The sequence below is a fragment of the Canis lupus genome, chromosome 2 (genome assembly GCF_003254725.2).
Source record: "Canis lupus dingo isolate Sandy chromosome 2, ASM325472v2, whole genome shotgun sequence".
NCBI classification, from domain to species: domain Eukaryota; kingdom Metazoa; phylum Chordata; class Mammalia; order Carnivora; family Canidae; genus Canis; species Canis lupus.
In genome coordinates, this window is record NC_064244.1 from 59,782,942 (window position 1) to 59,810,755 (window position 27,814).

Here is a 27,814-nt window from a genome sequence, read left to right on the forward strand (position 1 = left end):
CATTGAAATTAAAAGCCTTTGTGTACCAAGTAAGACTATTGAGGAAGCAAAAAGATAACCTACTGCATGGGAAAAAAATTGTAAACCATATACCCACAAATGAATGAATATGCAGAATAGATAAAGAATTCCTACAACTCCTGAAACAACATTGCAAACAATTCAATTAAAAAATAGGCAGAGTTTTTGAATAGATACTTCTCTGCAGAAGATAACCAGATAACCAGATGGCCAATAAACACACTGATGTTCAATACCATCAGTCATTAGGGAAATGCACACCAAAACCCCAATGAGGGGCATGTGGGTGGCTCAGTCAGTTAAGCATCTGCCTTCAACTCAGGTCATGATCCCCAGAGTCCTGGATTGAGCCCCAGGTCAGGCTCCCTGCTTAGCGGGGAGTCTGCTTCTCCCTCTTCCTCTGCCCCTCCACCTACTTGTACTCTCTCTCTCTCTCAAATAAATAAATAAAATCTTAAAAAAACACCCACAATGAGATGTCACTTCATACCTACTGGGATGGCTACAATTAAAAAAAAAAAAAAAGAAAATAACAAGTGTTGGTGAGGATATGGAAATATTAGAATTCCCATGAATTGCTGCTAGGAATATAACAATGGTGCTGCTGCTGTGGAAAACCACTTGATAGTTTCTCAAAGGGTAACATACATAACTACCATATGACCCAGGAATTGTGCCCCTAGGTATACATTCAAAAGAAGTGGAAACCCCAGTGTTTATAGCAGCAATGTCCAATAGCCAAAATATCGATAAAGCCCAGACGCCCATGAATAGATGAATGGATAAAGAAGATGTGGTACAGATATACAACAGAATACTACTCAGCTATCAAAAAAATGACATCTTGCCATTTGCAATGATGTGGATGGAACTAAAGGGTAGTATGCTAAGTGAAATGAGCCAATCAGAGAAAGACAATTGTCATATGATCTCATTCATGTGTAGAATTTAAGAAATAAAACAGATGAACATAGGGGAAGGGAAGGAAAATTTAAAAAGATGAAATCAGAGAGGGAGACAAACCATAAAAGACTCTTCTTTCAAAAAAATTTTTTTTCTCAAAAAATATTTTTTCTCAAAATATATATATATTTTTTTTGAGAGAAAGAGGAATAGAGCATAAGCTGGGGAGGGTGGGGGGAGGAGGAGCAGAGGGAGAGGGAGAAGCAGACTTCTCCCCATTGAGCAGGGAGCCCAATGCAGGGTTCAATCCCCAGGACCCTGGGATCATGACCTGAAGCTGAGGAGATGCTTACCCAACTGAGCCACCCAGGTGCTCCAAGAGACTCTTAAACACCAGGAAACATACTGAGGGTTGCTGGAGGGGAATGTGGAGGGGGATGGAGTAACTGAGTGACCGGCATTAAGGAGGCCACGTGATATAATGAGCACTGGGTGTTACTTAAGACTGGTGAATCACTAAACTCTACCTCTGAAACTAATAATACACTATGTGTTAATTAATTGAATTTGAATAATAAAAAAAGATGTGGAAACAGCGACTGGGGCAGATACATATACACCCATGTTCACAGTGGCATCATTCACAACAGCCTAGAGGTGGAAATAACCCAAATGTCCCTCTGCAAATGAATGGATCAACAATACGGGATATACATACAATGGAATATTATTCAACCATAAAAAGGAATGAAAATTTGATATATTCTACATCATGGATAGACTTGGAAAACATTATGCTGAGTGAAATTGGTTATAGAAAGAGGGGGGATCCCTGGGTGGCTCAGTAATTGAGTGCCTGCCTTCAGCCCAGGGTATGATCTGGGAGTCCCACATCAGGCTCCCTATAGGGTGCCTGCTTCTCCCTCTGCCCGTGTCTCTGCTTCTCTCTATGTTTCTCATGAATAAATAAATAAAATCTTTAAAAAAAACAGAAGGACAAAGATTGTCTGATTCCATTTATATGAGGACCCTAAAATACACAGATTCGTTGACAGACTAGAACAGGGGTTTCAAGGGGTTGGGGTGAGGGGCAGGAGGAGTGATTATTTAATGGGCATGGCTTTTCCCAAAGGTAATGAAAAGGTTTTTGGTATAGGTAGTGGTGATGTTTGTACAATAGCATTAATGTGTCTAATGCCACTGAATCGTATGCTTGTAAATGGTTAAAATGATCAATATTGGGACGCCTGGGTGGCTCAGCGGTTAGCGTCTGCCTTCAGCTCAGGGCATGATCCCAGGTTTCAGGGATCGAGTCTAGCATCGGGCTCCCCGCAGGGAGTCTGCTTCTCCCTCTGCCTATGTCTCTGCCGCTCTCTCTCTGTCTCTCATGAATGAATAAATAAGTAAAATCTTTTTAAAATAATGATCAATATTATGTATATTTTGTAACAATAGACAAAAAGAATAAATAAAAAGTATTAATGCAAGGATCCCAACCCAGACCAATTAAGTCAAAATCCCTGAGGATGCATCCTGGGCAGAATTCTGAGAGGGTTTTTAAGAGTTCCCTTGGGGATTCTGATGTCAAAGTTGAGAACCATGGGTCTTATAGAAGAGAGAAGATAAGATATCCTGGTGGACAGTCATTAATAATTGATTAATTGCTATCATTAAGCACTTAGGACAGTGCTAACCCCTTCGGGAGCATCATCTCTCTTAAATTACCAAGTTGACCTATGTGTATTACCTCCATTTTTTGGCTCTCCAATTCCTTCAATGGCTTGACCACTGTCACGAAGCCAGAAGAGACAAGAGCCAGAACTTGCACCCAGGACTCTCTGATACCAAAGCTGGGCCCTTAATTACTGTACCATAGAGGAGGACACCAGTATATTGGGGGTTTGGATGGGGAGATAGAGGATGCTGCCTTAAGGAGGCAGCATTTAGGGATTCTCAGGGCTCTTCTGCAGGGGATGGGGGGTAGGCAGGACAAAGCTGCCAGCCAGAAGGAACGGCTTGGCTAAGATGAGGAAGACAGGGAGGTATGCAGCCTCCTAGAGAAATGGCTCCCAGTGGAAGCTGGATTGGAATAGAAGCAGAGTGAACACTGAAGTTCAGGATGGACTCTAGGGATGTGAAATGCCAGACAGAAGGACACGGATATCATTCTGTGTCAACACAGAGCCACCAAAGTGGTCTGAGCAAAGGAAACAAAACTCGCAACTGTCTTAGGGAGAATTAATTAGGCAGGAGCACATAGAATAGAGGGGTCAGCATCTATTTGAGGGACATATAGGGCACATCTGCTATGTAGCAGCTACTGTTCCCAGACCTGAGGATCTGATCTGAACCGGAGAGGCCACCACCAGTCAGCTGGGTGGACAGCGTGGGCATGGGATGGAGGCTGGTAATCAAAGGAATGACAAGTAAAGACACAAAGGACATGTGAGTTTGAGAGATGCTGAGGATCCCCCTTGGAGAACTTTTTCATGCAGAAGAGCTGCTATGGGGGCACGATCGGGGCAAACTTCAGACATGTCACCCTGAGCCACTGAATGCACTTCACTGTTAGGAAGTGCCAATTCACTTCTGGGATGCCACTTACCATCATGGGCCTTGGACATGATACAGCGGCCCTCAGTGATCCTTGCTTTCCCGATCTGTATAACAGAAGGCTAATGACTGAACATTCCTCATAGGGCGGGTGAGAATCCAGTGGCTCTGCCTGTTTACTGCCCAGCACAGGCCTGAACCCCTGCAAGTCTTCAGCAATGTGAACTGCAAGAGGGAGTAGTGGGAACATGGCCTTCCTGCAAAGAAGCGGGGAAGAGCAGGTTAACCACAATGTGGAAGCTTTGAGAAGTTTCCAAATAGACTTAGTGTTGGAAAAGACCACTGGTCACTTGGTGGAGCATCAGATGAAACAGTTGCTTTGTGTTTAGCGGCCAAGTTGTATCAAAAATGTCTTAGAGGGACACCTGGAGGGCTCAGTGGTTGAGCGTCTGCCTTCAGCCCAGGGCGTGATCCTGGGGTCCTGGAATCAAGTCCCACATCGGGCTCCCTGCAGGGAGCCTGCTTCTCCCTCTGTCTGTTTCTCTGCCTCTCTCTGTGTGTCTCTCATAGAATGAATAAATAAAATCTTAAAAAGACATGTCTTAGACATAGAACGTTGCTACTCTTGAAAACACGCAGGAGAAAGATCGACCATGGAAAAGAGACTCCTCTGTCCCGTGTCCCATCCACTCTTGGGCGTAGTCTTTGAGACGTCAGAGCCTCAGAGGCACTGCTTCAATGGCTGCACATCTCTGTATGGAGACCACCAGGCCTGGCTGCCAGTAAGCCATGGCCACTGGCAGGACCCAGAACAGACAGCCGCTGGTAAGGATGGACCAGAGGCCTCCCCGCTGGATGTCCTGCTCCCCAGCTCCCAGAACTTAAATCCACATTGTCAAGAGAGGGAGAAGAGGAGGGCAGGGAGGCCTTCCATTTGCCTGGATTCTTTATCCAAAAGGGACTAAGGGGGGAAACCTGCACTGGGCTTATCACCTCTGTTTTCTGCCCTTGGGTGGAATCCAGGCTGGAGAGCAAAGTTCAGCTGGGTCGTCAGGGAATCAAGGTCTCTGCGTACATCTGAGTTTGAGGCTGGGAAGGATACACCTGCTACCTTGGCCACTTGCTATGGAGAAGCTAGAGAGGACAGCCCGCTGTCTGTCTTGGCCCACAGACGTGTGTGAAACCCTCCCTGTGAACCTGGCACTGTAGCAATAAGAGAAAGAAGACAAAGACACTGGGTATTTTAAAAATTTTATTTATTGAAGATAGAGAGAGAATGAGTGGGGGAGGCACAGAGGGAGAGAGAGCAGCAGGCTCCCCACTGAGCAGGGAGGCCAACGTATGCTCAATCTCAGGCACCCAGGATCATGACCTGAGCCGAAAGCAGACACTTAACCTACTGAGCCACCCAGGTGCTCGGAGATACTGATTTGAACCCAAATAGCCCCTCCCATCAGGAAGTGATGCGTTTACCTTTTATCATCAGACAGAGTGAAGCTTAGAGAAGTCTCTGAGAGATCACCTTGCCTTGGGGGAGCCTTCGACCATTTCCTGGAAGAGGTATCATCAGAACTGGGATTTGAAAGAGAGCAGCAACAACTGGAAGACATTGTTGAGTCTAGGTTTTCCCCTGAAACATGGAGAACTGAGGGTCTCCATGATTAGAAGACAGGACTTTGGATTTAATGCCAAGTCTTCTAGCTCAATCATGAGGGAAGGCCGTTCTATCGGGACCATACTCTATCGTGAGTATCAATAGAGAGTGGTGTTTGAGATCACAGCCTCCACCTTCAGAAAAACCTGGTTCAAGTTCCAGCTCTGCTATGTGACTTTGGGCAAGTCACTTAACCTCTCTGAGCCCTTTCAGTTTATCAAAAAGAGGAGATAAAAATACCTACCTTAAAAATTCCTCTGAGGATAGATGAGAATCCTCTACAGGTAGAGCACACAGACCGGTGCCCAGTACCCAGTGCCCTGGGTTGCCTCCTAATGCTGTAAATGCCTCTGCTGTCTTTCATTATGTAGCCTCTTCCTCCTCCTAGAGCCCCACTCCTCTGGAGATGATGAAATGTTACGATTTCCCAGCTTACTCTCTGGAAGCCACCTGCTGCCAGCCTGCAACAGTCTTCAGCATGGATTTGGTTGGCCAAGTCTGGGGAAGATGGCTTTGGGGCTTTGGGAGGGGAGAGAGTTGCTTTTCCCTTGGGGACAGGGAAGGATCTGTCCTCATTTCAGCATGAATCAGGGCTGATGATGGGAAAGCCAAAGGAGCTTCAAGGTCTCTTCTCTAACTGGGAAGATGCAAGGCATGGAGGAGGGAACAGCATGTACTGAGCCACCCAGGCTTCACAACAAGCCCACACGATCAGTGCTAGAGTCTTTCTCCGGTTGTATAAATGATCCCGAAGAACATGCACAGATTTCTGTGACTTGTCCAGCCAGTCAGTGGCAAAGCCGGGATTTAAAGCCAGGCCACCCGGCTTCCACGGGCACCCGTGGGACCGGTCTGCTCTACTGGCACAGGGCATGGATTAAAGAACCTCACCCGGCTGGCTGTTGGTAAGGGATAGATTTGAAGTCGCTAGGAGTGAAGTCCAGAGAGCTACCCACTGCAGAACCCTTGAAAGTGTTGGGACAAGAGAAATTAGAAAGAGCCCAGGCTGCACTGGTGCTGCAGGAGTTGGCGAGCAGTGATCAATCTTAGGGAAGTAGGTGTTCTCACCTTTGTGCTTACACTAATTTTATCTGTAGAATAACAAAATTAACTCTTGACTGGCTTAGCACTTGGGGGGCATTGTTGAGGGGGAGAAGGGAGGTGTCAACCCACCAGAGAGCCTCAGCAGTCCCTCCAGGGACCTTGCTGCTGTCACTTTCGACTGTCTCTCCTGTCAGAGCGAGGGGCTCAGAGCCCCTGACCCACTAAAGCTGGGGGTTGTAGGAGTGGGTGGACCCAGGGGAGCAGCACTCAGATTGCCTCCCCCAAGAACTGTGCAAAGAGGGAGACAGCCCTCCCAGGGTGCAGGAGGCCCTCTCCGACCAGAGACCCTTCAGAGACCCTTCACGGGCCACCAGCACCACCCCCACCTCCCACCCTCGGGGCTGATCCCCAGGAAGGCTGGGGGCTGGGTTCAGAAACAGTTGTTTCCACCCCCCTTAATGCGGCCTGCGTGCCTTGGCTAAGGGAACTAAAGGCTGAAAGGATGTGTTCTTAGAGTCAGGCTGCTTACCCACTGTCAGGGGCCGCTTTGAACCAAACTCTCACCCCCAGGTAGTATATGCAGCCAGCACACTCGCAGCTGGCAAAGGTCCAGCTCCTCCCCAAGACAGCAGTCTTGCCCCTTGAGAAAAGCCAAGGACCACCTCATAGGGACCTCAGCCTCCAGGCACCACACTCGGGGCTGGGCTCCACCCAGCAGGCTGGCCAGGCATTACCCTTTTCCCAAATGTTAACAGGGGGAGTGAGCCCTTGCATGGGGTGGGGGGCGAGGGAAGGGAGATGCTGAACTGCCTCCAGCACCTCGAGATCTCTGCTGTTTGCATTTTGCCTCACCTCGCCTCCTGCAGCCAGAGAGTTAATCTCCACAGCCAAGATTAGTTTATTCGATTAACTCCGCTCCCTATAGACTATCCTGGGAGCTCTCCGTGCATCCAGAACAAACCTTACCAACCTTTTACCAGCCAGAAGAAGATTCAATAGAATAATCTTTCTCTCTCTTCCTTTCATATGATTGGAAAATAAATTGAAAATGAATTTCAGTCATTGCTTGTGTTTTAAATATGAGATAAAGGGCAGCCCCTGTGCCAGCTAGTTCAACAGATGGAGGGAGGGGGAGGTGGGAGGTGGACTTCCATTATGAGCAACACAAACACGCTCTGTTGGAGAAGCAGGAGGCTCTCCAGTAAATGCGTCTGGTTACCGACAATATTTGTATAATTAGGCTATTACATGTCCACGTCTTTAACTGATCGTTATTATTTTGTTTGTTTCTGGAGAACTACAGCATAGCCATCAAAACTCGAGGTTCTGAAATAAAAATATTCTCTAAGGCGGCCTCCTGTTTCAAAACATTAAACCAAACGTAGCCCCATGTTGAACCACCTGGGGAGTTTTTAAAAACTCTGATGTTTGGGTCCGACCTCCAGGAATTCTGCTTTAGTGGGTCAGGAGTGTGGCCTGGGCATGAAAACAAATTTTAAAGCTTGGATGATGATGAGGAGGAGGAGGATCATTTCAGTTAAAATTTTTTTTTAATCGATGAAGATTTTTTCCTAAGATAATTCCAGTGAGTAGCCAAGTTTGACAACTTTGGTCACCAACTATTCCCTGCTAATAGCAGCGTCAGGAAAATTCAAAGGTGTCACAACCTCATTAACTTCCCACCCCCGTTAAGCAGGGCCCTCTCACGCTCTTACACATATTGTTAGAAACTTAAAGTCAACTTAAAGTCAACATGCTGGTCCCTCTGGCCTTCTTTCTTCCAGTGGGGTAGGTGTCTGCGGAGCAGTAGGTGTCCTGGTGGGAGTGCCCTGGGCTGACCAATGGCCTCGAGGGTTTGGAAGGCAACATTCATAGATGTATTTATACAGGCCTTTGTGTTCAGCATTTGTCATCACTGTCACCAAAACTGATTTCCTGGGTCATAAAAATGACTATAAAGCTTGACCCTGAAGATTCGATTTGCCTATTTGCTTATTCAGGTCCAAAACGTGATGTCAAACACTGCTCTTTTAGTGGTGGCTTTCACATTGACTTTGCTCTGGTTGATAACAATAATGATGCGAGAAGCAGCCACATCTTGATGTTGGCTCAGATAGGAGGGCGGTGAGATGCCGGGAGCAGGGTGTTGACAAGGGAGAGGAGCTCTGGGAGAAGGTGCACAGACGCAGAGGCTCCCTTTTGTGGCAGCACCCTTTCGGCAATCTGAGTAATAATGACAGTAGGGTCCCTGGTACGAGTATTTTCTGCTGCCCAAATAAGAGAGTTCTGGTTGTCACACACAGGCCTCCACATACTTATTTTAAAATGCACGGAGATCTAATTAAAGTGGGCGGCAACACTTCTCTTAATTATTCATGACACCTCAGTACGTGGAGACTCTTTCTAAAGTTATAATAACTGTCAAATAATGATGCCCTGCCCCCGCTCACTTCCTCATAAAACCAGGCATATGCTAGCTTACCTCCTAATTATATTAGCCCAACATTACCATAGGTTGCAGGAAGTGTGGAGGTCAAATTCAGATATTCTCAAAGAAGAGTCCTATTTTCAAATTAGATTATTAAGACACTTGGACAAGAAGACATGCCTGGATAAATGTCAGATCAATAGCTGGGCGCTGGTGCAGATTTTGAAAGATGGAGTGCACTCGCTTTCATTAAATTATATGATTGTGTACAATAGGCTACCGTTTGGCCATGAACCTTTAGCTAGGTCGTATCAGAGCTCAAATTAGGACGGTGGATTCCTTTAAAAAAAAAAAAAAAAGCTAATGACAAATAAAATTTAAAGCACAATCAGAAAAAAAAAAAAAGAATCTGAATGTGGGACTTCTGTCCCACCCCCAAAAAAAGCAAAAAATTATTCCTTGAGTGTTCTCAATTCAATTATTGACCAAAATCACGATGGATGGATTTCAAGTGGTTTGAAGTTATTCTTCTAGAGGTCCTTGAAGATATTTATCTCAAAGCGCTTTTTAAATATATGTATTTGCAGGTTCTGCATGGTTGAGGACATGAGAAGGTGCTCTGTCCTTGATTTACACTCTAGCCACTCAGAATTCTGAGCACTTCCGTCCTTCTCCTTGGAATGTTTTAGGGGAGGCCAAAGTCACTCACTGGGAATCTAAGATAGCTCACCTGTGGGATGTGGGACTCCTTTGGTTGGGATGGTTTTCTTTTGTTGTTGTTGTTGTTGGGATGGTTTTCAATAATCCTTCCTTTCCTACACATTTCTTTTTTTTTAAGATTTTATTTATTTGTTCATGAGAGACACAGAGAGAGAGAGAGAGGCAGAGACACAGGCAGAGGGAGAAGCAGGCTCCATGCAGGGAGCCCGGCGGGACCTGATCCCGGGACCCCAGGATCACGCCTGGGCCAGAGGCAGGCGCCAAACCGCTGAGCCACCCAGGGATCCCCTCCTACACATTTCTACTATCCTAGGGAGGAACCCCGTCCCAAATCGATAGCAAGGTACAACCATAGACTCACAACACTTTAAAAGCATGACAGGTTTTTCTTTACCTGTTGGGTCCTACAGTTCAATCTTGAAAAGAAGAGGACACAAAACTGCACGTTGTAAATGGAATATCCTGATTCGAACTTTCCCTGCCATTCTCACCCAGGGCGGGCGCGATGCTGGTCTTACACCCGGACGATCTGAATTCCGCCTCTACGATCTCTCCCAATGGGTGATGCTCCGATTAGCAGGTTACTCTGCACATAGTAGGCTCTCCCCAGTCATTCCTGGGCTGGAGAATTTGGCCAGGAGTTTCCCATCCGCTGCACTCAGAGCAGAAAACCTCATCAGGTGCGGGCTAACAGTCCTTGAGCAAAACAGCCCGGGGTCCCCCAGATCCTGCCTTCAGAAGGGACTCCCGGGCACACTGCCTATGAATCTGGTGAACCCCCAAGGTCTGCTGAGCTCCAGCCCCGCCACAGGGCACCCCTGCCGGCCCCCCCCCACCTCCTTTCTTCTGATCAAGTACAGACTATCAATAGCATTTTAGGCTTAGAAAGTTCAAGGGTCAATCTTCAAGGTACTTAGGGCCAGAGCAAGTCCCCAGAGCCCTGAAGCCAAACTCAGGCCGTCAATAGCCAGGCTGGTGTCCTTGGGGTGCTTGACAGTGGCGGCATCTCCCAGCAAATAAAGGCGTCCCTGTGTGCGAAAGCGCCTGTGCTCCTCATGCTAATTAAACAAACCAATTATGGTAATTAACTGGCACAAATGTTTAAATGGCTGTGAATCAGAGTGAAGGGGGTTACCACTTAGCTTCCATACAATTATCCTGGTAAAAAGGGATTTCTAAACAAGATCTAACTCACAGTCTTCTGATCACTTTCAAAATGTCACAATATTGAAGTTCTTGCAGCGGTGTCTGCCATCCGGCTTCAACCTTGGGCTCTTAAAAGCGAGGCATATTAGAAAGAGAGAAACAAACAAACAGGAGAGAAAGAAAACACAGGCCAAATGTTTGAAAGCCCGCTCTGCCGACAGGATGCTGTGGGATGTTACTTTTCACATCACTTAGCCAGTGGAATTAGAGAAATTCCGTTCCAGTGAAGGTCACCTTGACTTAGGAAAGGAAACAGTGCCTGAATGATATGCTAATTAGGACACATCTCTTTGAAAACTGTCGAGAGGGCTGAATATGTATTTTTTTTTTTTAAAGCAGGCCTGTGATGAAAATAGTTTACACCAAGTTTCCAGTTTTTGTTTTCTTCCTAAAGAGAGCTGGTCAAGTTGATCCCTTGTTGTTGAAATTCAATCCAAGGGCATTAAAGTGTAAACCAGTTGGAAAAACAAAGAGCTTTAGGGAAATTAGTTGCTGCAACAACAACAAACAAGCACTCGGTAATCTTCTTAGAGAAATTAATGAAGGAAAAACCCCCCTCAACCAGGGAGGAGAATGATCCCTAGCTCTCAAAGCACAGGCCTGGGAGGTTTGGGGAGAAGGTGTAAATGAAGAAAGCGGGATTAAATCGGACTTCAGTGAGAGCACAAAGAAATTTGGGGGATCTGAGAGCCCAGCGCACCCATTTTCAGATGGAAGAGTGTTTTGGAGGGCCAATGGGTCCTAATCCTTTATGCAAATCTCCTTAGATTGAAGTTTGCTTAAGTGTTTTATTTCTTTGCATACAATTAACATGTGAAGCTCTGAAATGCTAAACTACTTCAAAGAAGCTCCCTGTCTCGAAGCATCTCAATGCAGGCTTCATTTAACAATCTTCCAAAGTTTTCTCATACTTTAAGATGAAACCTCACTTTTCAGAGTCTTGAGGGCATTGCAAACACTCAAAAAAAACAAAAACAAAAAAACAAAAAGCCCCCCCACCTCCCCACCACCAAAAACTAACCAACAGAACACCCATCTTCTTCATTACCAGCTGGAACTTTATCTTCTTTTGTTGATTTGAAGGTCGATAAGCAAATTCCCTATGTTTTCAACTAATCTGCACAGGTATCCTACCCTCCTGTTTTTAAAAATAACATGCAAGTCCTGTGACATGAAAGTCCTGAACCATAAGCAGTGTTTGGGTCGTTGTTGGGTGTTTTGTTTTTTTGGTTTTTTTAAATCTTTTTATTTGGAAATAATTTCAAATTCACAGAAAAGTTACAAAACTAAAAACAGTATAAAGAAAACCCCTTCCTTTGGCCTACATCTTCCTACTTTTAATATTTCATCTCATTGCTTCAACATTTGTGCGTGTCTCTCTCTCACACACACACACATTCACACACCCCAAATCTGTTTCTTTACTCTCTGTAGCTCAGCTTAGGTACCCACAGATACTTTCCTGGAGACTTCCTACCAATGGCGATGTTCTCTCACTTAGCCACAATATAGTTTTCAACTTCAGTAAGATGAACCTGGCCACAATAACTTTTATCTCCTTTATCATCTGTGTTTCAGGGGATTCAGCGATGTTTCTGGAAGAAATTTCCCCCTGCAAGAGAAGACCCAGGGTAGGGTTGGGTATTACATTGGTTATCATAGCCTTTTCAGTTTGAACAATATTTTTTGTCTGTTTGTTTTGTTTTGTTTTTTAAGATTTTATTATTTATTCATGAGAGACACAGAGAGAGAGAGAGAGAGAGAGAGAGAGAGGCAGAGACACAGGCAGAGGGAGAAGCAGCCTCCATGCAGGGAGCCTGACGTGGGACTCGATTCTGGGACTCCAGGATCACACCCTGGGCTGAAGGCGGTGCTAAACCGCTGAGCCACGGGGGGCTGCCCTGAACAAAGTTTTTTAAAGGTATATCAATTTTAAGCATTTGGTTGTGTTTAGAAAAAAGAAGAAAGAAAAGAAAGAAAGAAAGAAAGAAAGAAAGAAAGAAAGAAAGAAAGAAAGAAAGAAAGAAAGAAAAAGAAAAGAAAAAGTTTGTATTTGGTAAATCACTGTCTTGTTTAACGTAGATACCCCAAATTTAAGTTTTTGCCAATTTTTTTAATTGATCTGTGTGGAATCCAAGAATCGGGGAATAAAAATAACAACGATGAATGTGTACCTTTATTGGTCACCTACTATGTGCCAGGCCCTCTGCTAAGTGATTTAAGTAGATTCTCTGTGAGAGCACCTGTCCCTTCAAGGCCTCCTTCTCTCTCCCAGCACAGAATAAAGGGGCTTCCAGAAATGTTCCAGGTCCCTTTTTTTTTATTCCTCCTAAAAACCCCAGTGTTTGAACCCCTGGGCCTGTGATTCGGGTCTGGGCTTGAGAAGGGCATAAAGGAGCCCAGTACTCCTGGTCTCTATCTCCCAACTAGCAGATAAGCTGAACAAAGTCTACTTGGAGAAGTGTTAGGAAGTAAAACAAAGCGAGCTGAGTGTGGGGGGAAGAGAAAGCGATGTGGATGTGGGAGTGATGTGGCTATTTCTCTTAGGGAGGCCAGGGAAGACCTCTCTGCTGGGGTATTGGGAAGAACCGCAAAGGCAGGAAATGATGGCCTAAAGCCCATGGATATCTGGGGGAAGAACAGCCCAGGTGGAGCAACGAGTATGTGCAAAGGCCCTGCAGCAGGAATGCCTGCAGTGCATGGGACACACCATGAGGGGCCCACTGTGGCTGTAGCCCAGATGTGACGAGGGTATGGAGAAAGTAGGGTCTTACAGGTCCTGGTGAGGACTCTGGCTTTTACTCTGAGTGACATGAGAGGCCATGGCAGGGTTCTGAGCTGAAGAATCTTTTCGAAGATTGTGATGTAGAAGCAGGTAAAAACCAGGAAGCTGTTAGAAGGATATGACAACTATCTGGACAATGATGAGGGCTTGGACCCTTCAGGACAGCCGTGCTTTGAAGGTAGAACTGCCACGGTTTGCTATGAAGGGGATGTGGGATGTGGGAGAGAAAAGAGCCAAAGACAGGCCCGTGGTGTTGGCCCTGAGCAACTGGAAAGATGGACTCGTCACTTATGGAGACAAGGTACGTGCCAGGGCTGGTTTTGGTGAGATGATGAGCCAAGGGTAGACGAGGGAAGTTCATCTTGGAGCACTATGAAACCCCTGTTTGATGTCCAAGTGATGACAGAGGTGACTCTCCTCCCTGACTCTGATATTTGAGTCTTTTAAAGACAAATGTTCTGTGTGCCACCCCTACCATCCTTACCCCCCTGACGGCACATTTCTGACAAGGTATTTTCTTGTCCTCGTGCTACACGGTTAAGGTCACGGAGGAATCAAGTCAATGAGATGTAATTTGTGACTTTTCAGGGTTGGAGTTCACACGTGAGTCCTTGACCTTTGACGACACGTAGAGAGAGATCCGGTTGTATGGAATTTTCTCCACAGAAGATGTGCTAGAAGATTTATTTCACTTGGTAAGTTTAGCAAGAGCGGTTAAAGGGTAAGGCTGCCCTGTGATGCTCCCTTGTCATAGAGGATGGGAGTGAAAATGCTTCCTCAGCGGGAGGGCAGGTGAGCCTGTTGTCCACTGGTCCTGGTTTCCCAAGTGCCCTGCGTTGGACTGCGTGTGTGAGCACCCCAGGACTCCGGTGTGGGCTGTGCAGAAATCACAAAGGCCTGGAAGATACTCCTGGGCTTTGCTGGAAGTGACCCTCCTCTTGATGTCCTGGCAGGGTTCACCCTGCTTTGTCCCCTGGTGCATTTTTCAGCCTTTCCTGTCGCCCCCCCCCCCCCCTTTCCAGCTCCCTCTACCTGTCCTGATGCCAGGAACCATGGCCACAGTGTGCTTCCAGCCCCCTGTGCTCACGAAGCTTCTGGGCAAGAGGTAATTTCCAGTTCTCCCCGGCTCATCCTGTTCTTCTCCGCATGCCACGAGGTGGTTGAGAGGGACAGGCTCTGGACTCAGACAACGCGGGTTGGGGTCCTAGCTCTCCGCTTCTTAGCTATGTGACGTAGGCAAAATGGTGAACTTCTCTGAGACTCAATTTTCCCATCGGTAAAATGGGACTGATGATCAGACCTGTCCAGAGAGTCCGAGCAAAGTGGCACCGTCTACAGGGCCACTGCATGCCCAGATGGTGCATTCGTGGAAAACGGGAAAGACACCCCTTCCTCCCGGGGATGCTACCCCACACGGGAGCAATGGCTTGGTGGACATCGCGTGGAGGTTTCGTCCCTACTTGGTCCCTCCTGGGCATCTTGACAGGGTGTTGCCCGCCCAAGCTGTTCACACCGGTCCTGGAGCGACACCTACAACTTTGAGAACATAGGACCAGCTTGATGAACATTTGCCAGATTACTAAGTGGTGTTCTCAAGGCAGCCCTGGCTTACGGCTCCCACGATGGTGGCGACCACGTGGGCAGGGGTGCCACCTTAACCTAGTTTCCAATGGCCCAGAATGTTGCTTCTCTGAATTCAAGCAAGAAAAGAGAGCGGCCCTGCCTGCTGGCCTGGCCACCTGCACCACGCACCTTCCCCTGAGTGCCACCCACGTAGGGGTTGATGGGGGTGGGTGGGTTTCCCCACTTAAACCTCCTGGTACCTGGTGGCAGCTGGTGGCATTTCTGAACTTGCAAAGAAGGGAAACGGATTTTCCCAGTTCCAGAAAATGGCTCGAGGCCTCCTAAATGCCCCCTTCAGCCGGGCAGCTGGAGCAGGCTGGGGAGAAAGCAGCGCTGCGTGGGTTTCCCGAGGACCATATGGGCAACACGGCTCGTTCTGTGGCTACACCCGCCCTGCTTGTCATCCCCAATCATACTAGCTGTAATCCGTGTTTTAATTTACTCTGCTGGTGCAACACCCGCGCTGCCAGGGCGGTCCTCGGGGCCTCCTCATTCCTGCTGCTGATGACAAGGCGTATGCAAAAGGCACAATTATTCACCCACCAAGGTGACAGGGAAGGCCTCTGCCTGGGAATAGGTTTCCGGCTTCCAGCATTTTCGTGTCAGCCGCTGAAGCACTTTGCAGTTTGCAAACAATTCTACGGAGACCTTCTTCTTCTTTTTCTTCTTCTTCTTCTTTTCTTTTCTTTTTTTTTTTTTTCAAAAAAGCATTTTGATCATAGCAAGTGATGAGACTCCACGGGCTGGCCGCTGGCTGGCCATTGATTCTGAAGGCCCGTCTTAAGGAGGGTGGCCACGCGCACTCCTCCTATTCAGCTGGATTATTGGATTTTTTTTTTTTTAATCAAATAAGATTTCTCCTCTCCCTTCTCCTTCTCCTCCCACACCCCAACCCCCCGGCCTGTTTGGCCTCAAACAAAGGGAAATATGTCAAACCCGGCCTATTAATTCATACAGATTTAGCATTGTTTATGTTCTCATGTGGACCACATTCCAAAGCACCAAAATAAAACAGCTCGAGTGTAGCTTTCAGCTCCCGAGCCCGTGATGTATCTCATTTGCTACGGTCCAGGCCATGGTAACAATGCCTTTCATTTTCTTACGGCCTAAAATGATTTTCTTTCTGTGAGGGGCATTTTGAGAGAGAAGGAGCCAGAGACAGAAACGAGAGAGAGAGAGAGAGAGAGAGAGAGAGAGAGAGAGAGAGAGAGAGAGGAGGGAGGGTGGGGGAGGAGAGAAGAAAAGAAAACCACTTCTCTTTTCCTTTTCAGGGGATCATTTGCAAGTTAAAGCTAACCTGGGGAGTGCAGGAACAATGGTGCTGCCCATAAAATGGTCCCGGCCGGGGGCCGCATGCGAATGAGGGTGATGTCGAGCTATTTATCTCTTTGTCCTTCCATAATATCTACTTAATGCAGTTCAATAGCAGCGGATTGTTAGCGGCATTAAGGATTCTATTAAGTTCTTCCCAAAGCCCTGCTATTCTCCTCCAGCTGTTGAGAGAGCCTGAAGCTTTCTGCTGAGCCTGGCGTAGAACCTTCCAGAAAGCACCTCTGGAAAATGGGTCTTTTCCAGCCTCAGAACCGCACCCCCCCCCCCCAGACCCCACCCCTCCGATTTCAGGCCTGTGGCCGCAGAGCAACAACATCTCCCCACTGCCAAGCCTGGCTTGTCTCCAAACTTTGCCAGCTCCCGAAGCTTTGAATTTGGACCCCCCCCCCCCACCGCCCTGCCCGCAGCAATCTATCCGATATATAAGATGCTTGCCCCTCGCACCTTAGATAGGATTTCTTCAACTCCAAAGATCTTTTCTGAAAACATTTTTAATTTTTTTTCAGCATTTCAATATGCTTTCGTGAAAAGAATGGTCTACTGTGTTCTTCTGGTTGATTCTTCATTGTTTAGATACCATCGGACAAGGGTTAAATTTCAGAGGCAGCAACATCATCCTCCCTCTTTAGATATTTAAGTAGACATTTGGTAAGTTCGGTTGAAGTTTTCTCTTTTTATAATCGGAAGCCAACACTATAACTTTGGCTTCCCAATAGGAAACAATCCCCCGGCTCGCGAAAAGTGGACCAATGAATACAACGGCTTCTACTTGCAAAAAAATGTTCCCTGATACTGATTCAGTATTAGTTTCAGCTTCAGTTGAGTCAGCTGGTAAACCCCAGGGCCGGCCTGTAAATCTTTACTTGGTGCTCCCAGCTTACCTTTTAGGATTTGGCTAGACCAAATGGGGTCAGGTGGCTGGGTTCACCTCTTCAGGGCTGGACAGTGTACCTGGCACAAAAGGGTGCCCGCCTCCCCCCATTTCCCACACAATGAGTTTACTCATTAATGAGTTCCCCAGACAGCATCCAGGGAGGGACCCAGGCCTGTAGTCCTTCCTTGAATGCTAATTCCCTCTTAGGGCCACCCTGTCCCAGCAGACACACTCCAAGGCCGGAGAAGGGGTGGGGTGGGGGGATCCTCTTCTTGCCTGTTGGACCAGGAAGCATCTCAGGGTAGAGGCAGAGCAGCCCTGGATGGACGCTATGGCATCCGGGAACTGGCTGCTCCATCTAGAACAGCACAGAGAGGGAGGCCGGGCCAGGGGGTGGGGGGTGGGGGGGGTGGGCCAGCCAGAGGGGAAGGGGCCACACCAGGATTTCACACAGTTGGCTTGAAGAGGCAAGCACTAAGCTGCCTTTTCAACCACGGTAAACCCCGTCCATCTGGCCACCCTAAAACTCTGTTAGCTTGTTCCCCTCGCCCAGGGCTGATTGGGCTTCCTGAAGCAGAAGTAACGACATGAATGGTGTAAACCCCGGCCACTTGAGGGTATTACATTTCATTTCATGCTTGACTTAATCAAAACTGGGGAAATGAAATGTACACCTTTTTGATGTTCTTTACCCTGCTGCTTAAAGAGAAGAATCTTAACCCATTTGATCTTCACATGCACCCAGTAAATGACCAAATATGCCAAGCTGTCAAAAGCAGAAGGCGGCCAGTTGCCAGGCGGTGTTGGGTCACTGGGAAAGCACTTAATGCAGGCGAACTTAAGTCTGGAGCCTAGAGACTTGGTTGCAAATGCAGCATTTCCACCCCCCACCCCCCACCCCCACCCCCGGCCTGGCCACAGTTACAAACTTTTGAAAGGAAAAGGTGGGTTGGGAAAAGAAACATGTCACCGGATTTGGAGGGAGGGAACGTGGGTTGACACTTGCTCCTCCTGGTCCCTCAAAACTTCTCTAGGGTATCACCTCCTCTGTGAACCTTTGCCCACCCTACCCCCCATAGAACTGGTGGAGGGGGCGTGCTGTGGGGTCATCCCGTGTGTCCTTGCAACAAGTTACTTCAACTCTCTAGCGGACCCAGGTAACCCATTGGTGAAACAGGGATGATGGTAGCTCAGACCCCTTTGGTACCTGGGAGGAATAAACTATATATGTATATAAAGTACTTAGCATGATGCCTGGCACAGAAGTTCTAAATAAATGCAAGTTATTACTATTACTATTATTATTATTATTATTGTATTTATTACTAACTGCTGTGAACTAAATGATGCCCTTCCCAAATTCATATGTTGAAGCTCAACCCCCAGTGTGATTATATTTGGAGATAAAGCTTTCAGGAGATAATTAAGGTTAAATTAGGTCTTAAGGGTGAGGTACAAATCTGATGAAACTGGGACCTTGATGTGGGCCACTCGCCCACACTGAGAAAAAGCCATGTGAGGACCTGGCAAGATGGTGGCCATCTACAAGCCAGGAAGAGGCCCTCATCAGGCACTCTATTGGCTAGACACCTTGATCCTAAACTTCTCAGCCTCCAGAACCATAAGAAAACACATTTGTGTTGTTTAAGTCCCCCACCCATGGTGTTTTCCTATGGCAGTCCAAGCTGACTAATGCTCCAGCCCATCAGAGTTCTCTATTCTTGTAATTTATATGTCCACCTGCTCAGTAGGACTCTGCAGTTCTTTAGAGGTAGACCCCATGACTCATCTGGTTTTATATCCTGAGGGCTTAGCACACTGCCTGGTATAACAGTGGGTGCTCAATAAGTATCTGTTAAATATGTAATTGGGTGAACACAGTTTTGTGTGTCAAGAGAGCCCTGGGCCTTTTCTTGTCCTCGTTTGACCACTTCTATGCTCTGTGCCCTTGGACAAGTCACTCACCCTCTCTGTCCTTCAGCCTCCCCAAACAACTGCATCTTCCAATTGGTCTGGGTGATTCCTAGGGTCTCAGAGACAGTGAGATTTGGCCTTTAATCGAAGACTGAGGTGGAGAGAGCAAGGTGAAGGGACAAGTAGCAGCTAGGACAAGGCTGCTATCTTTCCCAACCCAGGCAGCAGGAAAAGGCTCCAAATGACATTGAGCTAGCAGAGAGGTACCAAGATGGGTTCATTAGACAGCTTGAGTTGGGGTTTAGGGGAGCACAGGATTCACAGGGGACACATCAGTGGTGTTGCCGCTCTGGTTCCTATCTGCCAAGTGGGGCTAGGGAAGGGGTGCTGGGCTGCCTTCCAGAGCTCAGGGATATGGTAAGAGCAAGAACCTGATAGGCTTGGCGTCCCAAACTCAGAGCTGGCTGAAAAAGATCTGATTGCCCATCTGGTTGGGTCACTGTCAAAAGCCTTACCTATGGAAACATGAGGAGGAGGTGCCTGTTGCTCATGCTCCAGCCCTAAGCTCTCCCTGTGTATCTGGCTCAGGAAGGGGGTGCTCCAACTTGGACATTTCTACCAGACCTCCTGGGGAGCCAGGATCTGGTGCTTCTTGGATATGCTTCAACCTAGCTGCCTGGCCAACTCACTCATGATCTTGACCCAGTCATATCATAGACTCTCTGAGCCTCACTGTGCACCTCTGGAGGGATCATAGTAAACACCTGTTGCTGCTAGGACAAGTGTTTGCTTTGTGTGTGAGCACGGCTGCTCCGAAAGACCACGGCCTTTGAGCCCTGAGCTTTCTTAAACCCTCCCAGACCACAGGCAATATGTTTGCCTGATAGAACAGAAAACCAGAAACAACCTCAGTACATCATCATCCATCCATCCAAGCAATGGGCCGCTTTGCCATCAGCAAATGTCACTGTCTGTAAAGCAAAGGTCGGTTATAACAGTGTTTTCAGGCGATATGCGGAGCACCATGGTGTCTTTGTAAAATGGGTGTGTGCGCACAGTGTGAGTTCACATCCCTAACACACCTGTGGGGGGTGGGGCATAGGCTCCAGGAAGTACACTGGGTTGTTATCTGGACTCGGTAGCTTCACGATGGGACAAGTTACTTAAATTCACTCTTGGCCTCAGTTTCTGTTTCTGTAAAATGAGGATGATGTTGACACCCACTAGCCTCAACTAGTTGTTCTAAAAACTGAGTCAATACAGTGTAAGTTTTTTTATCACAGGCTCTTAATACACATCCAGCAAAATGTGAGCCATCATGAGTTCCATAGAAGCATAAAAAAAAAAAAAAAAAAAGCCTGACAGGATTTGTACCTAAATGATAATCATGGTCACCAATCATTTTTGCCTTACCTAAGTGCAAGACAAACAAAAAAGTTAAGACTTTTTTTTAAAAAAAGGAAAAAAAAAAAAAAGACAAGGATCGGGCAGTGCTTATGCAGGTTCAGCATGGAAAGATGTCCAAAATCTCTTGGATAAGTGAAAAAGTGAGCTCTGCAACAGTCTGCGTGGAGGTCACGTTGCCAGTGAAACGCTGGTATGCAAAATGAGAAAATTCTGCAAGTCAATAGGTCACACTTTTCACAGTGCCCATCTCAGGAGCAGGAGGGGGGAGGGGACTGGGAAGCCATGGGGCTCCTGGGGCACAAAAATCTGCACTTGCAAGTCTCTGAGAGTCAGCACCTCCTTCAATCTGCACCCCTCGCCCCATTCCCATGGCCACTCAGGATCCTGGGTGAGGGTCTGTGAAGCTTTCATTTACAAAGCTTTACATTTTTTATTATCCTAGTTATTTTCATTCTTGTTCTTCATTTCTGTTTGAGATATTATTCTTCATAATAGTAAATAGTTGCTTATTGAAGCAATGTAATTGTTTTGGCAGCGATTCCTTATTTCTGTTAGTTTTCTTATATTTCATATTTATTTCATGTCTGTCTCCTCCTTTGAGTATCAGTAGAAATGTAATGCAATAATAATAATAGTTGCCACTATTATTTATCCATTTGGATCCTCCTTGTGGATTTGCCTGCCCCCAAACCTGTGTACCACCCGTGCAGTATTTGCTCCGTGAAAGAACAATTTCGACTATCCCTTTATGAGCTCTTGCTGTGTGCTGGGCCTTGTGCTGTCCCAGCGATTAGCTCAGCTAATCCTTCTACAGGCCTTCCGTGTAGGGTCTGTTGATATCCCCATTTTAAGGTGAGGGAACACGGGGTTCAGAGACCTCAGGAGGCTTGCTCAGGGTTGCACAGCCAGTAAGAGGTAGAGGTGGGATTTGAGCCTTTGGAGTCAGGCTCTGGAGCTTATACTCTCAAAAGATACCCCACACTGCTCTGCTTAGCCCACATTTGTCCACATAATTGCATCTTCAGCTCTCTTGCTAGGGGATGCCCCAGGCGGCCCCCCACCACCCTAGTTTTTTTTTTTTTTTTTTTTTTTTTTTGGTGGCGCTGTGTGCAACAGGTCTGATGCGATGTGCCAAAGAACCCAAATATCCCACCAAGAAAATCCCAGTCTCTGGCTCATCCCTGGGTTGCACCAAAGGGGTTTTTTCTTTCCTCCCTTTTGTTAAGAGGCCTCATTTCTGACTTGATGAAAACATTTGTAATAGATAATCAAATGCTGATATGTTGCAAGGGACAATGCCTTATTTGTTAAATATAAATGAACATGAACACGGGTCCTCCATGCTAGAAAGGCAAAGGGTTCGGACGCCTTTTCAGAGGGGCAGGCTGAGCCCCAGGAAAGAAAGCCAGGAGCCCCTAAAGGGTCCGGTCTAGGACGGTGATCGTCCGACAGTTCTTGTGTGACAAGATACATAGTTTCTTTTCAGCAACAGGCAGATTATTGGTTACTATAGTTTCCCTAATGCTCAAATACAGCTCAGGCCTAAGCTGAACAGAATAGGTTAAAAGGTGCCGAAGTTTGGCCGGGGAAGCCACATGTTGAGAATCAGACACCAAACAAAGCAAAAAGCACATCTCCCTGGTCTTTGATGTCTTTTCTGAGGGATGTAGAGTGAGAAAAATACAACCGGTGCTCAGGCCCGGGGCTTGATGGGCCCCTGTGACAATGGCCGGCCGAGTGGGAGCCGAGGACAATGCCCAGACAATGTCCCCAATCCCCGGCGTCCCTGGGCGCGCCGGGCGCTCCAAACTCCCCGCTGGAAAGAGCATTTTAGCCTCCAGTTTCTTAGAAAGTTCCTGCTGCTGGCCTCCCCAGCCCAGCTAAACCGCCTGCCTTCCCGACCAGGCCTTTTTGCAAGTACCCTTCCGATGGAGAGAGCGGGAGAGAGGGAGAGAGAGAGAGAGAGAGAGAGAGAGAGAGAGGACTCTCTTACAAAAATGCCACTGTCCCCCAGGCGCCTAAACACGGCCACAAGTCAGCACCATTTCTCTGCTTGTTTGGAATTTTCCTAGATCTGCATAAACATCTTTCCTCAACTTCAGAAAAGAGAGGCTTTCTCAAATAATTCATCGTTGCTTTAAAATATTGCCTTGCGTGTCCCTCGGAGGTGACAGTGTGACGTTTTTTAAAATATTGCCTTGCGTGTCCCTCAGAGGTGACAGTGTGACGTTTTTTCATAAACGGGATTAAATTAACCACTATTTATGCCGGCGATGTGGGCTTCTCCTCTTCTGCCGGGATCTGTTTATTTCATTTTGCTTTTTATTTAAATTTAGGGAGCAGATAAACGCGCTTTCACATCTAGAGGTCTCCATCCATCTCCAGCCGGCTGCATCTGGGAAAATAAGTGTGGGGGAGATTATGAGAGAGAGAGAGAGAGGGAGAGAGAGAGAGAGAGAGGGGCAAGCTGACACATGGAGTTCTGAATGTTTTTTGGTGGTTGTTGCAGTATTGTGTTCCTGGTTGTCATTAGTTCTTTATAATGTTTCATGAAAAATATCTAATTGTAACAACTGTATTCCTCCAGTGAACATATTCCTTGAATTGAAGCACTCACAATGGCCATAGGATAACTGTCCTTGAATTTGAGCTCTTTGTGGGCCGTCAATAGGCTTACAATGTGCTGAATTAGCAGGCATATTAATGGGCAGATGCAATAGCAGGCCATTCTTCAGCCTCAAATCTTCTTATGCAAATACCCCATGAATTCAGTTCAAAGCGCTGCCTTCAAAATGAGCTGAGCTCCCCCCCACCCCCAGAAGGGACCCCGGGCGAAAGTGACATGAGAAAAGTTTAGACACTTGTTTTTATAACTGGACATGATCTTGTTATCATAATCTGATACTGGTCACTTGCATGGCCGGCTTGTAGGATTTTAAACCCTTAACAGAGAGAGATAATCTTGGCCTTTGTAGGAGTGTGGACAGAATCCCGGCGCGCAGGAAAGCCGGCAGTGAGAAGCACAGTTCCTGCTTTCTCAAACAAAACTTTTCATGATAAAAGCTTTTATCCTTGGATAATCACCCGGCTGGATTTCAGTGGTGTTGGTGAGGTTGGCAAAGGGCAGGAAAGGCAAATTTTTTTAAAAATGAAAATAACCGATTTTCGAGATGACCCACAATCAGGCCAAATCAGCTGTCGGAGTCCCCATTATAGGACCTGCAGGGTTTTCAAAGATCCCAGACACAACAGATTTTTTTTTTTTGGTCCTCTCTCCTTAGCCCCAAGCAAAATAACATAAGGCTTAGCCCGCATTTCTGGGGTACCAAAATGTGCCAGGCATTTTTATTCTGTGCTTTGCCCTTTATGTGTCGGCTGGTTCAGTTTTCCCAAATACTCTATAAAGTAGCTACTGTTACCAGCTCCATTTTACAGATGAGAAAAGTGAGAAGAGGGACTCAGCAACTTGCCCAGGCACGGAGAGGCCATGAAGCCCTGTAGGGAAACACAGCAGCTAATGGTGGTGGGAGATGTCATTGCCCCATGGAGACTTTCCTTGCCAGAAGGATCTGCTCCCCCCCACCCCCACCCCCTGTGCCCCTCTGAGCTGGGTGGCTGAACCAGCGTAAAGATATTTGGCCGCTTGGCCCCTATAAAGTGTCCTTTCCTCCTTGACGCCGTTACAGGATACACTTGTCCTTATACTATTATTTTAAAGCAGACTATAGATTGAAGAGTAATGTTCCTATATACTGTGGCACTATCATTGCATACAGAGCTGAATCCCACGGCCACACGGAAGTTCAATATACCGAAAGGGGACCCTATACATTGAAAGTCAGTCGTTGCTTCACAACAAGTGACAAGACCATGTGGCATCATAAGCAGTAACAGCCTGATGTGCCCATATATTTACTGGGTATCATTCATGTATGTCGCACACTCGCACTGTGAAGAAGCTAGGCTATAATGTTTACTTTACGGCTGAGGAAACGGAGGCTCAGGTAGGTTCACAAATTTGTCCAAGGTCAAGGAGTTGAGATTTGAACTTAAGAATTCTGGATCAACCCTTTACCAGACTGCCACGTGCCAGGCAGACTGCTGCAGCGCCCCTGGGCCAGGGGCAGTGGCGGGGAGGTGGTATGGTGGCTGTGCCTTCCCTTGATCTGCCCTGACACTGCCACCCCTACCAGCTTAGCCTATTTCATCTGCATCTCACCAAAAGTCAGTTGTAGCCCAGTTTCTTCCTTTGCCCTTTGGCTCCCCACCTTTCTGTAGGAGTCTCTGGTTAGCTATGTTATCCTCTTGCTTTCCCCATTACTGTGTGTGTGCACCAGTGTGCGTGTGTGTGCATGTCTGTGTGTATTTGTGGGGGGGGAGGTGTGTGTGTGTCTGTGTGTACTTTTGGGGGGGAGGTGTGTGCGTGTGTGTGTGTGTGTGTGTGTGTGTGTGTGTGTGTATACGGTGTGGAGGACGATCGTGGGGACAGGGAGGCAGGGAAAGAAAACAGGAGGATTTATCATTAAGGAGACTGAAGAACCCAGAGACAAGGAACTTGCCCAGGGTCCTGGTCCTGGATCAACCCCTCCAAGAGACCCTCAGGCAGGAGACTTCTCCCCACGCTACCCAGAGGTGGAAGCCTAAAAGTTTGTTACCCAAAGAACCAAAAACAAAAGTGTGAGACCTGTCTGTGCTCCCCAGAATAACATCACAGCAACTACAGTACATGATAACAGTCACAGTAAACACTAATTATAGATGCCTTATCATGCCCCAGGCACTGTGCGAAGGGTTTATGTAGGGAATCCGCTAGCCACAGATAGGACAACACAAAAGAGAAACATATCACCAATGTGGAATAAAATACGCAGTTGTTGAGAACAGAGGATAGAGGTAGGGGAAAGTTAATGACGAATGGATTTATTTTCTCATGGTTGTGGGGCCAGAAGTCTAAGATCAAGGTGCCCCCGTGTTGGTTGGTTCCTGGTGAGGCATCTCTTCCTGCTGAGGCCATCTTCTCGCTGTGTCCCCTTTCCTTTATGTGCCTGCTTCTGTACACACACACACACACACACACACACACAGATGTCTCTTCCTCTTCTTTTGAGGATACCAAAATTACACCCCACCCTCTGATCTCCCTAAAGCCCATATCTCCAAATACAGTCACATTGGGGGTTAGGGCTTCAACATACAATTGTGGAGGAAACACAATTCAGTCCATAACGAATGGGGATTCTGGGCACACTTAATAGAGAACATTTGAGGCTCTATGAATGATTCTAACAAGCAAGCTGCAAATTGACACTGCTTTCATTTGGTTTGCAGAGTATTCTTCAAATGGGGAGGGAAAGCACATCATTATCTGTATATTCAGCTTCTTTTGAGAAACTGAAAGCTCTGGCAACACTGAGCTGACCTTCCCAAAAGGCAGCGAGCGGCTGGCTGGCCAATGCTTCATGTAAGTAGGCGCCAAGTTCACTTTTCCAAAGTCCTCACCACTCCCTATTGTACATGCCCGTGTTTTACATCCAAAACTTTAGGAGTCAGAGGCATACCCAAATTCAGACCTTTTTAGATTTGGGAGAGGTAATATGGTGTCTATATTCTATATGTATTCTTATAACCCCAATGCAAGCTGAGGCAGCACCCTCATAATCAATCAGCTAATATTTCTATAGTAAAAAGTACGGACATTCACCTTAAGTGAGATAAACAAAGGCTTTAAGTAGCCTCTCGTCTATTCTGGTCAAGTTTTGCTGTCAAATAAAGTGAGGTCAGAAGAGGTTTTTCCCACGGATGATTTAGAGCAAACATGCCATGTCCAGAGGCTTTTGCTTTGTGAGTCTCAAGTGAGGAATCTGGGTCCCTTCTTACCCCCACCCAGCCTGCTTCAGTCTCCTGAGCCCTGACCTGGTCCCAACAGGCATCTGCGTTTTTTTTTTTTTTTTTTAAGTTCTGCTTTAACCGGTGAAGTGTAGGGGATAGAATGTGGGAGAAAGAAGGGTTTCCAGACACAAAGGCTCAGAGGCAGCAATGTCTATATTTCAGGGAGCTATTTGCCAGCAAAGGTTTAGTGAAACTTTTCTTGAAAATAATTTTGTGAAAGGGAACCATGGTTCAGAAAACCACTCAGAGTAAAAATTATAGCGTGTGCCTCCTGTGGTCCTGCTTGCATCCACTCCAGCTCATTTCAGGCTGTGGCTCTGTGGCGGAGGACCCTGGGTGAATCTGTAGCAGCTCGCACATACACTTAGCAGCAGCAAGGATGTGACTTACACTGTTGTTGACATCATCCTCCAAATGCTGTAGCCTATGGTTCTCTTTCTCTGCACGAGAGTCTGGTCAGAGAGGAATGCCAAAATGCCCAGGACGCCTGGGGTCCTGAGATCAGGGGAGCTCTGCATCTCATCCGGCTCCCTGCTCAGCAGAGAGTCTGCTTCTCTCTCTTCCTCTGCCCCTCCCCCTGCTTGTGCTCTCTCTCAAATAAATAAATAAAATCTTGAAAAAAAACAAAAAAAGAAAGAAAGAAATTAACTTGACCAGACAAGTTCCATGGACCCACAGTTATAATGGAAACCTCAGTTTGCCATTTCATCTAGGGCCAAAATGAGGAAGGAAATAAAATAAACCTGATTATTCCTTTATTGTTTCTCTGGAAACCAAAAACCACATTTATTTACCACTTAAATAGACTATTTAAAAATTTAATTGATGTTCATTCTCTCCTCTCCTTTTTAAAAAAGAATATTTTATTTATTTATGAGAGAGAGAGAGAGAGAGAGAGAGAGAGAGAGAGGCTGGAAACCAGGACCCTGAGATTACAACCTGAGCTGAACACAGGCACTCAACCGACTGAGCCACCAGGCAGCCCTTATCCTTCCTCTCCTTGATGACTTCGAAGCAGACAAAAGTCCCTGCCCTTGAGGAACTAGATTTTTGCTGGGAAGGCTGGTCAACTGACTCCTCCCACAGTGCCTGCTCCCACACCAGGGGAGAGATCCTGAAGGCAACTGGTCTACCCTTATGCCATCAAAAGAAGGGAAACCGAGGCACGTCTAGTGGAAGGATTTATCCTGGCCCTTCATCTTGATTTGGCCCCACTTAATTACAATGACAAATCCAATAGAGCTAACTTGCATCTTCAATTTGAACATATTGGATCATTTCCTTCAAGAAAGATAACTCATTTCATTTGTTTGGTTCCATTGTTTTTTTTTTTTTTCCCTTGATGGTCAATGTAGAAAGGATCTCAGGAGATGACTGTGGTTTAGATCACCATCTCTCCATGAGTACATTCTGTACTTCGGGGAGGTCTCAACTTTCCCCAGAGTTTTTCTGGAGGGTAAT

At 46.8% G+C, this 27,814-nt stretch overlaps 1 long non-coding RNA gene across 2 annotated transcripts in view; it reads right to left on the reverse strand.

Moving 5' to 3' along the window:
• Window positions 1-11,845: 11,845 nt before the first annotated feature.
• Window positions 11,846-27,814, reverse strand: part of LOC112660604 (uncharacterized) — a 57,048-nt gene continuing 41,079 nt past the window's right edge. The window contains exon 4 of one of the 2 annotated variants that reach the window (XR_004813949.2): window positions 11,846-12,141. This is a non-coding gene — a long non-coding RNA (uncharacterized LOC112660604). Of the gene's footprint in view, window positions 12,142-22,747; window positions 22,860-27,814 lie in introns of those variants that run through there. The other variant, XR_003137098.2, reaches the window with a different exon arrangement.